Genomic DNA, 13,217 nt, shown 5'->3' with positions numbered 1-13,217 from the left:
CTGAGATTTGTGGTGAAAATGATGTGTCTTTTTATGCATGTGCTATGCAAATGAGCAGTATATTTAGCACTCTTGATTCACTGCAAGCAGAGAACTTTAACTGTGCCTGTACTCGCAGCACATGTGTGAAAATGCTGCAAGTCTCTCCATAGTGGACCTGGGGATACCAGTGGCCTGCACCCTTAGGACACTGCTATTGGGCAGAATAGAGTGGCTGCTCCCTCCGTTCCTCAGAAAGTGACTGAAGTTGCACCTATCGCTCACATTCCTCCTCTACAATCATGGCCAACCAGGTACAGTCTGCCACCCCATCATCCATTCATTCCCACCCTTCTCATCACTCTAGCTTAAACACTGGCAATTGCAAATCTCCTCCTGTTGTGTCCTCTCTCTATGTTCCTGGGCTCTCTTCCTCAACATCTGAATTCATTCTTGCACATCCTCCTGCAACAAGTTACTGATGGTGTGCTCAAGTAATTCAAGCTCCTCAAGGCAACAAAAGGTTTAGAAAATGAAGAAGAGGGTGAATTTGCATTTGCAGTTGCTGATAACACTGTTCTACACAGCACCTGGGAGAAGGAGGTGGAGGATGATGAAGGCTTGGTTTTCCACTCCACCATCTCCTCACATGCTATACCTTTATAGGAGGTGGAGGATGATGAAGGCTTGGTTTTCCACTCCACCATCTCCTCACATGCTATACCTTTATAGGAAAGGCAGACATGCTCTACCTCTCAAAATGTGCAGCCTGACGACTGTTTTGACTTGTGAATGCAGAACAAGTTTGGTTTTCTTGAAGAACGTCTGCCTTTTTAGGCCTCCAAGACAGGATACAAACATGAAGTTGCCTAATTTATTTAGCAGCTATGGCAATAGAGAGATTGAGGGTGTGGTGTTTTAGTGCACTTCACAATTTGTTGATATGGTGCAGGAAACTGGAATTTATTAATATGAGGTGATGTGCTGCTAACAAAGGACAGTTTACCTGTGTCAGCAACAAGTTCATTTTTTTTAACTAGCAGAAACTTAAAAATAAAAGGAAAACATGGAAGAAAATCAAATGTAAAATCACAATAAAACACCCAAAGAATGTAGGAAATAGTAACTATCTTTCCTCAAAATCACAGTCAGCTATTCCTATCTACTCCATCACACACTGTTTTAGGCATATTTGAGAATCCCCTGTATTGGTTACATGGTTCACAGATCATGCAATGCATTGTGGGGGGTTTGATTTGGGAGCACTATAGGTTTGCCATTCAGGTATACTGCAAAGCAGGTAAAGTTTGGGTTGAACACTGCTTCATCCCTAACTTGAATCTCATCTTCACACATGACATTGCAGAGAGGTTCAGCGGGTAGGATTTGGATAACAGAAACATCTGCTTTTACATTTTTGGTCATTGTAGGTTCAGTTTGACTCTTCCAAGACAAATATACTTTAGGTAACAACCAGGGGTGGACTGACAACTCATGGGGCCCCCGGGCAATAGGGGATCATGGGGCCCCTGTGTCCTCACCCACACTCAAACCACACCCAAAAAAGCCTATGAAATGTACCAAGGGCATCTCATGAGGCCCCTTACTGATCCCGGGCCCTCGGGCAGTGCCCGAGTTTCTGAATGGTCAGTCCGCCCCTGATCCCAGTAGATCAGTGGTTTTTAGATATATTTAGACCAGCCCATCTGGCACTAAAAACCATGCTACATTTAAAGTCACTTAAATCCCCTTTCTTCTCCATTCTGATGCTCAGTTTGAAATTCAGCAGTTCATCTTCACCATGTCTAGATGCCTAAATGCATTGAGTTGGTGCCATGTGATTGGCTGATCAGCAGTTTGCAATACCGAGCAATTGAACAGGTGTACCTAATAAAGTGAGTAAGGTGAGTGTATACTAGAAATAAATACAAATCTATTTCCTTGCATTTTTTTCTTTGCTATGGCCTTTTTTTTATTGGTGTCTGTTATTCTTTCTGCACACATTTAGGTGACATGCTTATTTAAAAACAACTACATCTTTAGTCAGTGGTCATTTGTAAAACTACTACAGGCAAAACTAAATCAATCATTTTATTTAAAATGTTATAGAATGCTAAATTCAACATGTTGCTGGTGTGAGTGGCAATAGGTGACAAACGTTGCAAATGTTGTTTTAAAACACATTTATGCAACCCTTGACAGTATTATAATTTGTTACAACAGCCATCACATGACTACAATGGTTATATTTTATTTCTATGGTTTAAATCCTGTTAAAAAATGCTGCAACACTTGTTATAGTTTTCCACAACTGCTGGAATTTTTGCTGGACAGCTTGGTCTGCATTTAACCATTTCAATACCGGGCACTTTTACCCCCTTCCTGCCCAGGCCATTTCTCAGGTTTCAGCGCTCTCACACTTTGAATGACAATTGCGCGGTCATACAAGATTGTACCCAAACTAAAATGTTATCATTTTCTTCACACAACTAGAGCTTTCTTTTGGTGGTATTTAATCACCGCTGGGGTTTTTATTTTTTGCTAAATTAACAAAAAAAGACCAAAAAGTTTGAAAAAAACCACATTTTTCTTTGTTTCTGTTATAAAAGTTTGCAAATAAATAATTGTTCTTCATAAATTTAGGCCAAAATGTATTCTACTAAATGTCTTTGGTGAAAATAACCCAAATTAGGATGCGTTTTTTAGTTTGTAGGAAAGTTATAGAGTTCACAAACTATGGAATATATCTGAATATTGATCAATCCTGAAGTACTGACGGCCAATCTAATTTCTTGAGGTCCAAGAATGTCAGAACAGTACATATGTCCCCCAAATGACCCCTTTTTGCAAAGTAGACAGTCCGACGTATTTCATAAAAGGCATGGCAAGTTTTTTGAAGTTGTATTTTTTTTGTCATAATTTTTCAGAAAATGAAAAAATTTAAAAAATGTTCACAATTTTTTTTTTACATACTGTCACCAGTGCAGTACAGCATCATCATATAACTGGCATTGTGTTGATCAGGGACACTGACTGGTGACAGTATGAAAAAATATATATATAATTTTTTTTTTTTAATTATTTTTAATTTTTTATTACATTTTTTTTCTTTTTTTTAAGATTTCTTTTTCATATTTCACTATGACCAAAGTAGTACAATGTTACCATAGTAACATTGTACTACTTTGGGGAAGTGATCAGTATTTTTTTTTTTTTTACACAATTTGCTTATAGCAAAGAATTACTTTGCTATAAGCAAGCATTTACCTGAATGACATCGATTCATTCAGGGTTTTTTTTTTTTTGTGCTTAGCTGTGATTTGGCCACAGCTAATCACATGACACAGCTGGGCTGTGATTGGCCCAGCTTGTGCATGTGATGGCTGTGACCATTCACAGCTAGTATACGATGGATGGTATGAATGAAGCCATCCATTGTATACAAATGTCATGTGACCTGTTGTGATTGGTCACAGCAGGTCACATGGTACTGGCAACGGGGCCGGTACGGGGCCGTGTCCGAGGTACATGGCCGGTGACAGATCGTGCCGCTGCGCGGCTCTGCAGGCGTGCAAACTGCGCATGCCCTGGAGGACGCCATATGGCGTCCACCCGGAACGCTGAAGGATTTTGCCGGCCGCCAAACGGCCATTGGCCGGACGGCTAATGGTTCAAAGCAGAGAAAAATGTAATTTTAAGATGTGAATCGTAAAAGCAAAGGAACTAACATATTAAATGTTATCATTACATGTATGACAGAATATGATTTTCAAAAAGCAATGTTATTTTGCAATAGTTTTCCTTTCACAGATTCACATTAAAGGATAAGTTTACCTTTCATAACATGTTACACAGATATTCAGGGTGTAACATGTAACATGTGAAGAATAGAGCAGCCCCCGCTCCCCCGCTTGGACAGCTAGTGGGGGATCTTCTCCTCCCGCTAGCTGTCAAAATGTAAAAAGGGTCTCTGCCCGCCCAGCTGCATCACTCAGTCATAGTTCTCTGTGAATGAGAAACTAGAAGTCCCAACAGCCTTAGTGGCTGTTGGCTTGCAGTTTTCAATGAACTACCATGCAGGGGGCGGACTGACAACTCATGGGGCCCCCGGGCAATATGGGATCATGGGGCTCCTGTGTCCTTGCCCAAACTCAAAAAAGCCTATGAAAAAGGTACCAGGGGCATCTCATGGGGCCCCCTACTGACCCCGGGCCCTCAGGCAGTGCCCGAGTTTACAAATGGTCAGTCCGCCCTGGTAACAACAATATACCAATCAACAATAGGTGGCTGTTGCACAGTATTAAAGTATTGAGTTTTAAGTGGCCATTGTTTGACTAAGCATGATAATGATTATGTATTTTTATTTCATTCAAATAAATATGTAAAAACAGTAATTTAATTTTTTACTGGGTATAACTTCCTTGAAAACATGACAACTTATTTTTATTTTTTTTAAACTACAATAACTGATTAACTTTAAATGCTAGGATAGGTTTTAGGCTCAAGCTTAAAGTATATTTCCTCTTTTGCATAAAATTGGGATAATGCTGACTTTATACAGAGGTTGGACAAAATTATGGAAACACCAGGTAAAAGAATGAAATTGTTACCTAATATGCTGTTAAACCACCTTTGACATCCAAGATGGACTGAATTCTCCTGGGAATTGACAAATATAAGTATTTGATGGTGGATAATAGAACATGATACCATTCTTCATGCATAAATTGTTCCAGTGTTCGCAGAGATGCCGGAGGCAGAAAATGAGCCTCAACCTTGTTCTCCAAAATTGACCATAGTTGGCTCTATGATATTGAGGTCTGGAGACTGCGGTGCCCATTGAAGGTGTGAGGCTTCGTCTGCATGCTCATCAAACCATGATGTGACAACAACACCTGTGTGAATCTGAGCTTTATCGACTTAGTAAATGGCACTGTCTTTGGGAAACAATGTCTACACCATGGGGTGCACGTTTGGCCAAAATTTGTACATAGTTGCTAACAGTGACCCTACCTTTCATGGGGCCTGCTGAATACCAAGATATGGCTGCTCAAACCATGATTGCGCGGCCACCATGCTTTACTGTTGGCACAAGACAGTCCTGGTCATAAGCTTGGGAAGGTATTTGCCACATGTAAACACGTCCGTGGTTGGGAACAGTGTGAAGCTCAATTCATCGGAAGATACTACAGTCTTACATTGATCAATAGTCCATGATTTATAGATGTTGCACCATTCTCTCCTCTTCTGAGCATTAATATTGGTCACTAATGGTTTGGCAATTGCAGCTCACCTGTGATTGCTTTGCTTATGGATTTCTCTCTGCATTGAGCTTTGCAGTAATGTTTTGCAGCAGTTGTTTTCTTATTCCAAGTCACAATCCTGCACAATGTCCTTTTGTCGCTTTCAGTCAGTTGACCATGTCGACTGCACTTATGCTTATCAGATGACATTTTCCCATAAACTGTATATGATTGTCATATCCTTTGATACTGTACCTCACGACATGGCAAATAAATTGGCAACTTCAGTTACAAAGGCACCAGCTAAGCAGGCACCAACAATTTGCCTTCTTTGAAACTCAGTAAGCTCTAACATGATTCAGACTAGCAGCACATGCAGTGAATGAGAAAAGTGAGGCTTCCCACCTGTTAGCTAGGTGTCGCATCACGCAGCTGAAGCAAAAGAATGTCACTTCCGCTTTTAACACAAAACATTTTGTCACTTTCACACCTGCAAATCATGTAGTGTTTCCATATTTTTGTCCAAACCCTGTATATGTTATATGTTCTCATTCCCATAGCAATCCTTTTTTTTAAAAAAATTGCTGCTTACATTTTACTTTACTACTGAAAACTCTCAAAAAATTAAGTTTTCCTCTGCTATGTAGAGATGGCTGAGGAATTCATTTTCACCATAATTGACCCTGTCTATACTGTGCTGCCAGATTCCAGTATCATTTGTAAACTAGGTTCAAACACTGTCCTAACAAAGGGTTAAAGATCTAGACGGTGGGCTTCTTCAATGTATGTTACTGAGGGGAAACGCAGCATGTCTTTCTTATCGGTGAAGACAGACTGAATTTTCTCTCATTAAGTGTTCTTGCATGGCAAGACCACTTACTGTTATCTCACATATATATTCTTAATATTATAGCCAAATTTACCACCCTAACTCCTCCCACAGTTTTTACACTACATAGACAGTAATATACCAAAACGTGTGGATTGTTCCCGATTGGTGTGCTATTACTTTGTGGAACGTTTCGCCGAATGGTTTACGAAATATCGCCATTTTTGTGGTGAAATTGGTCCCATAGGAATGAATGGTGGAATGTTCAAAACTAGAGTGGGAGCTGACAAAAGCTAGAGTGTGAGCTGAAAAATCAGGACATGATTTCTAAACTCCTTCATTTTCAAGTTCACCTACACAAATCTTATATCAAAACGTTCAGCTATACCTGCTGCCACTAAAAATGTCTGTGGCTAAGCCATAGTGCTGATAGTTTTCACAATATGACCATTTGTTTGCAACTCACGCCGTCCATTGACATTCATTGAAACTCCACTCTAGCCACCTCAAATTTGAAGGGCAATTTCTAAACTGTGACTGTGCCTTTATTTGTAATATTTCAGAGACATACTCTACATCAAAATGTAGGTCTGGGTCTTGCGATTCTCATAATATAAAGCTCTTTGGTGTAGGATTTATAATTTTTAAACTACAACCGTTTGAAGATGGCAACCACCAGTGAAGTGAGCAAGTTGGAGCAGTTTGTTTTTAACCGCTCTTCTCTGCCCTTGCTGTAGAGTGAGTTGCCATAGGAACCCAGGTGTTTGAGCAGGCAGCAGAGTGACAAAAGCTAGAGTGTGAGCTGAAAAATCAGGACATGTTTTCCAAACTGCCATCACTCCCTCATTTTCAAGCCCTAGACTACTGGTGGAGGCAAGAACACTTCACACAATTTCCCCAGAAATTGTAGCTTTTCTAATTTCAAACTGTTCTGTAGTTTGGAGTCTGACCAAAGCCTGCTCCAAACAACTATTTAAAAAGTAATCATTTTTTTTTTAATGTTTAGGTATGCTGCATGACTAGGAACACATAACAAACATATAATGTGGTTTACTCACACTGCAAAAGTTGAAATACACTAATCTATTTTTTAGGCTAAGGGTTAAGTTAAAGGGGTTATGTGTTAAATTCAGTGTTGGGATTCAGAGTTATCATAGATTATAGGTAAAGTTAAAGTGTAAGCTGTTATCATTTATTGGCAAATCATATCAAGAATAAACTTTGGACCATGTCAACTTTACCAATGGAGATGTAAAAACAGAAAATGTTACTTTTCTAGCACTACACTAAAATCCTTTTCTTACCTGAATAATGAAAAGCAGCATTGAATTAACATACATTTAAGCCTTATGTGGGGTACACACTAATTAGGGTTTCTTGGCTGCGAGCATTGATTGAATGCCAGTTGGCTGCTGGTTTGCCAGCATGCTTCTTCAACAGAAGCTGAACATTAGGCCAGCTTCTGCTGGACAGGCTCCTGTACACAGTGGCTGGATGCCAGTCATTTCTGTTCAACTGGTTGATACTGGCAGATATTCGTCCAGTGTATACCAGCCTTTACTTGTTTCTATTTCTAATTGTGGCCCCATTAAGACAATTTTCCTTCACTTCCTATCCCTAAGATTCCCAGTGTGTTCCGCTGGAGAGTGCAGGTGTCTCTGGGAAACGAAGGCACAGAATGCAATAACAACATTGTTAGAAATTTTAACCCCTTCTTGCTGCATAAAAATTAGTTTTTGTCTGTTTCCCTGTTGGGGAGATTTACCATCACTTCCTGTTCTTCCAAACAGGGGCACAGATGACAATAAAAACATGCTTCCTGCTCTATCCAGTTAGTATTTATTACTTAGCATTTTTTTTATTTTCTTCATTTTTACTTTTTTTTGGACAAACCTACTTCTGGAAAAATGTCCTAAATTGTAGCCACATGAAGAATGTCAATTGTGGTCTGTGACTTGGATGCTTACAGGCACTTAAACAAACCCAGGCTCTCTAGAGCTAAAAAAAAGTGTCTCTAAATACGTTTTTTTTATCTGCATGCAGCTCCCCAGCCCCCCTTATACTTACCTAGTCCAGAGGCGGATTGACCATTTGGGAACTCGGGCACTGCCCGAGGGCCCGGGGTCAGTAGGGGGCCCCATGAGATGCCCCTGGTACCTTTCATAGGCTTTTTTGAGTGTGGTTTGAGTGAGGGCGAGAACACAGGGGCCCCATGATCCCCTATTGCCCGGGGGCCCCATGAATTGTCAGTCCGCCCCTGACCTAGTCCATACTATCAGGAGATGGGCTACCATGACTCAAGAACAACAGGTACACAGACCTACCTGACATAGGTTTTAACCGTTCCCCACTGTAAGCAAACAAAGTTTTAGCTGGAGTTCTACTTTAAAAGTACAAAATAACACAAAGGACAAACACAAAGGCAAAATAGCCAACAAAGTAACAAAACTGCCAGAAAATAAGCTTTAGAATCATGAAAGCTGATTATAACTTACATTCACTATTTAGAATTATCAATGTGTTATCTAAAGAATGACCCTTTCCGATATTCTTCTGCAGTGCTGGCACAGTTCACCAGACATTTTGCAAGATGTGTGCAATTACACTAAGTTTCCCCTATTCTGCTTGGCGCCATAGTGCTTTCAGCTTTGTATATATTTTCTGGAATTACTTTGAACAAAAAAAGTTTCAATAATTTAATACAAAACATGCTTTATTTTCTCTACTGATAACTGTACTTATGATTTCTATCAACATCTAAATAACATACACAGCTAAGAATTTTAGAATCAGTAAGAATTATCGCATAACACGTTACCTTTTCTCAAAAATGTCCTTTGCTTTATACAAATATGCTTTAAGAGAACATAATGTGCTCCAGGAATGCTGAATGTTTTTTTCCCAGTGACAAAAAATATTGCAAATTAAGGCTTTCTAAATACAACTGTAAATCAGTTTTGTAACAGCTTGCAGTCTTTGGCCAGATGGAGATTTTAAATGTAATTTAAATTATTTGTGTAAAATAGTAACAGTTGTTTGCAAGGATAAAATGCTGATTATTTTGACAAATGTTCCAAAGCTTATTGTACCTCAGCATCCTAAACAACCCATGTTTTAAGGTGAATTTTCCATTGTTGATTAAAAAAAATCTGCAGTCAGGAAAACAAAACACTCAATTAAAATGTATAGGATTGTGTTATGTAATTTTTTTGAATGATCTATTTTTCTTATTTTTTACAAAAACAACTATGCTTAGGTTAGAGTACACAGAAAGAGTCAATAAGCAAGTAAAACGTGACAGTGAATTTCAGACTACAGTGTGTTAAAGTCATGAAATCCATTCAAGTAAACATAAAACTGAAGTCCATTAAATTAGAATTAATATATAGTTTTTGTCTTTGGGCGGCTTTCCACTGCACCGTTGTGCAGCTAACCTGCGGTCTACGTGCAGGTTAGCTGCTCTTTCTCATAGACTTCTATGAAGACCTACACTTTTGGTGCAGTTTCAGAAAGTGCACCAAAACTTCTGCATGCTGCGACATGAAATGGCCCCAAAACCATGGGACACCATAGAAGTCTGTGGCACAACTAATCTGCAGGAAAACCATAATTTATCTGCATTTTTAGCAAAAGCAGAGCAGGGCAGTGTGAAGCCGCCATCAAAACATCACATATGCATTGTGTAGTGGAACCGACCCCAGACTGCGCCTGGGCACGTCCGTTATAATGCCGCTTCCCTGTCCGAACACTGACCACAGAAACCACAGCCGACCAAACAAGGCTAGATGACACCAGTCTGTCTGAACATGGAATTCTTTATTTGAAACTCAAGCTGGCTTTTTATACACTCAGGGGGCAATCCCCCATCCCTGCATAATGACACAGGGCGGGGCAATCTACACTTAGCAACAAGAGACACACAGGTATTCAAACTTCACAACGGCAGACAGTCCCATCAGGAGGGAAGGCTGCTGGAGACACTCCCCACTAAGCTAATACACATAAACACATACATCCCATAATAGTTTTCTCCCAAGCAAGACACAAAATAGAACAATGGGATGCAACCACATGGCATTAAACAATCAACAACCCCCCACCCCAATATTAAGACAGATTACCCTGTACCCCTTACAGGCACAGGGTGACTTACACATAATAGGGATATGGGGAGCTCAGACAGGGGTCTCCCCACCTCTCTAAAGTGAGCTGGGTTCCATGGGCCCCCCACCCAAAGTGACTCCCGTCACACATAGGAATGCATCAAGAACACATAACAATTGCACCAGATTGCACATATCCTGAATTGGATGAAGAAAAAAAAAAGAGGAGAAAAATTCTGCAGAACGTATCAAAAATGCACCAGAACGTACAAATTTTTAATTGGGATGAAGAGGAAAAAAAAGGGGGAAAATGCACCAGAACGCCTAAAAAATGCATTAAAAAATACGCATGCAGTAAAGCATCTGGAACTCAAAAATTGTTGTGTGAACCAGCACTTAGTCCCCCTACAAAGTCCCATAAACACCTGTGGAGTCCTCCAGTGTAGTCCATCTAATGCAGCTTCCTGTGATTAGGTGGCAAAGATGCTGCATTCTTTTTTATTTAAGCAGTGTTGCCACTGTCATGTAGGTTGTGCCTGTTTGTTCTACAATGGAATTAAACCATTTTGCAGGGAGTAAGACTATCAATATTGTCACTGCTGATTCACAAGCTTGTGCTTGTCAATCAGTACCTGGTCACACCTAGTCCTATCTACTGCTTTATGGATTGATATCACTGTCTCTGTTGCTGAAAGCCTCCCACTGTGAGCTGCAGTGTCTGGAAGGGGAGCATGTGAGGCACAAAAAAAGGAGGATATGGCTCAGTCAGGGAAAGTAAAAAAAAGTCTTTAGTTTTTTAGACTTGTACATTACATATTAAATGGATTTAGGACTTTTTAAAACTATCACATAGGAGCCTTTAGATAGTTTAATACATTATTACATGTAATTTTTTAATGCAAACATTTTATGTACCTAAATTTGACCAGACTTTTGCAGTACCCGCACAACATATTTTTACCTGTTGAGGTTGAACAAAAGAAAACTTAAAAGATGGTGGATTGAGTAATAGTGCAAACATTATAGAATCTTGGCACAAAATCATTGATTTAGTGTCAACTTCACCATATGACTTATGGGGCTAGTTTAATCAAATGTCATTAGGCATGCTTACAGTATGTGGCCTTTCGAGGAACATTATCACAGTTGGAGATATTGCTGCAGAGGACTGATAAAAACTACTGTATATATTTATTATTTATACAGTTTTGCTAACTTCAGTTTGGAAACACATGTATAACATTGATTTCTTGCACTGAAAGGAAATATGTCCAGTTCTGTGAAGTAGGTGTATACTTCCTTGTCTTTCTCCTGACATGAAACAGGTGGATGTTTTGAAGGAGCAGCTTTCTGGACCTACCTGAAGGAATGATTTTTTAATGGATTCAACACAGAACCTATTTCCATCAGACAAGCATATTAGATACATGGCTTGATTCAACGTATGACTCCCTCTTTTCCTTCATGTGATTTGTTATGGGGATTGATCTGTATATGCTGCTGTCTCCAACTATAGTTTATGAGTGACATGTATCTCTCCTCTGTAGCATGTCTCCACAACTCATATCTCTCTTAATTGGCAAAATAATTAGGGTTCATTTGACTTATAGTCTGAGTTTTTCTTAGTATAAGCTGTTTATTTAAAAGCATGTGTCAGGACACAGATCTGAACCCAGGACCTCTGTTGAATATAACAGTAGTTCTTCTCTCTATACCACCTGAGATGCTAGACTGCTCCCTGCCTGATCCTTTGTACAATTTTACTTTTTATCTTGTTTCTGGTGAACCTTGAACTCATTGCTCATCCCATTAACTTTCTATTTAAGCCATGCCTTTGCACCTTATGTTTGCCAGATTATTGTGCACTTCCCTGACCAATATCTTGCTGCCGTCCATATCCAGCCAATATCTTGCTGCCCACTCCTGCTGCCATCCATGTCTTCATTATCACTTGTTACTCTCCTTTAGCTTGTTCCTCAATGATGCTTCCTCTTGACCCAACGTACAACCACATTTTAATTACCATTGGCTTGTTTACTGACTATGCTTCTGCTTGATCCCTGCCTTCACATCCACAACTGGACCCCAGCTTGAACTCCTTCTGGTGGGATGATTCTGAGGACCATGACCTAGTACTAGCATGCAGTGAAACCCGTCTCCACCTTCAGGAATCCAGCTAGTGCTTAGACCCTGCATCTTGGGTGAGACTTGTGCATTAATCCAGCCTTTTTCTGTATGAAGCTTTCAAGTGTTATAGCTATTGGCAAGACCACTGACTGTGACAGCACGCTATGTTATCATTTTACATTCAGGGGTTATGACTGAGCCTGAGATCTGATTGGGCACATCCCGATCTTGGCCCCTATATACGTAATATGAATATGCTGTGTTAAATTGTATTTTGTATCTAGCCACAATCTATGGAAAAGGTTCTCCCGGGAGAATAATGACAATTGTTAGATTTAAATAATTTTTTTTGTCATGGTAACAGGATAACCTGAAAAACCCACCCCTCTTATACTTTCTTTTGTCTTCACTTCCCATTCACCAAGTTTGTAGCTGATGCTTTGAGAAATATTTGATACTTGTGGGTTTAGAGGAGCATGTTACCCTCTCTTCTTCCTCCCATGAGGCTGTACTGTCACCTGACCATAGGGGTGGTCCTTTGATCTGTGTAAACTCTGACACCAACACTGGTCATCAACAACTAACTAGACTACTAAAAAATATGGCAGTTAGGTGCTTATACTAATATACCATAATCTTGTAAAAAGAAAATATTTATACCAGCCTTTAACTTTTAAAGAAACTATAAATCCTCCTCCCAAATTTGCATAAAGAACAGTTAGCTGGTTTAGGGTTCAATAGATAAAAATGCAAAGAATGGGTTAATTCTTTTGTGCTAACTGTAAGTTCACAAAGGATTTAATTTGACCAAAGTGATTCCAAATGAAGGCAGACAAGAGTTTTATGAGAGCCTTCTACTACTAGAAAGGAAGGATGTCAGAAACGGTCCCACCCAAGAAGAGCTAGAGGATTGCTAGAACATGGTGAATTAAAAAA

The sequence above is a fragment of the Staurois parvus genome, unplaced genomic scaffold (assembly GCF_062004578.1).
Source record: "Staurois parvus isolate SC_StPar_1 unplaced genomic scaffold, SC_StPar_1.0 ptg000025l, whole genome shotgun sequence".
Lineage (NCBI taxonomy): Eukaryota > Metazoa > Chordata > Amphibia > Anura > Ranidae > Staurois > Staurois parvus.
Note: the sequence above shows the minus strand (reverse complement) of the source record.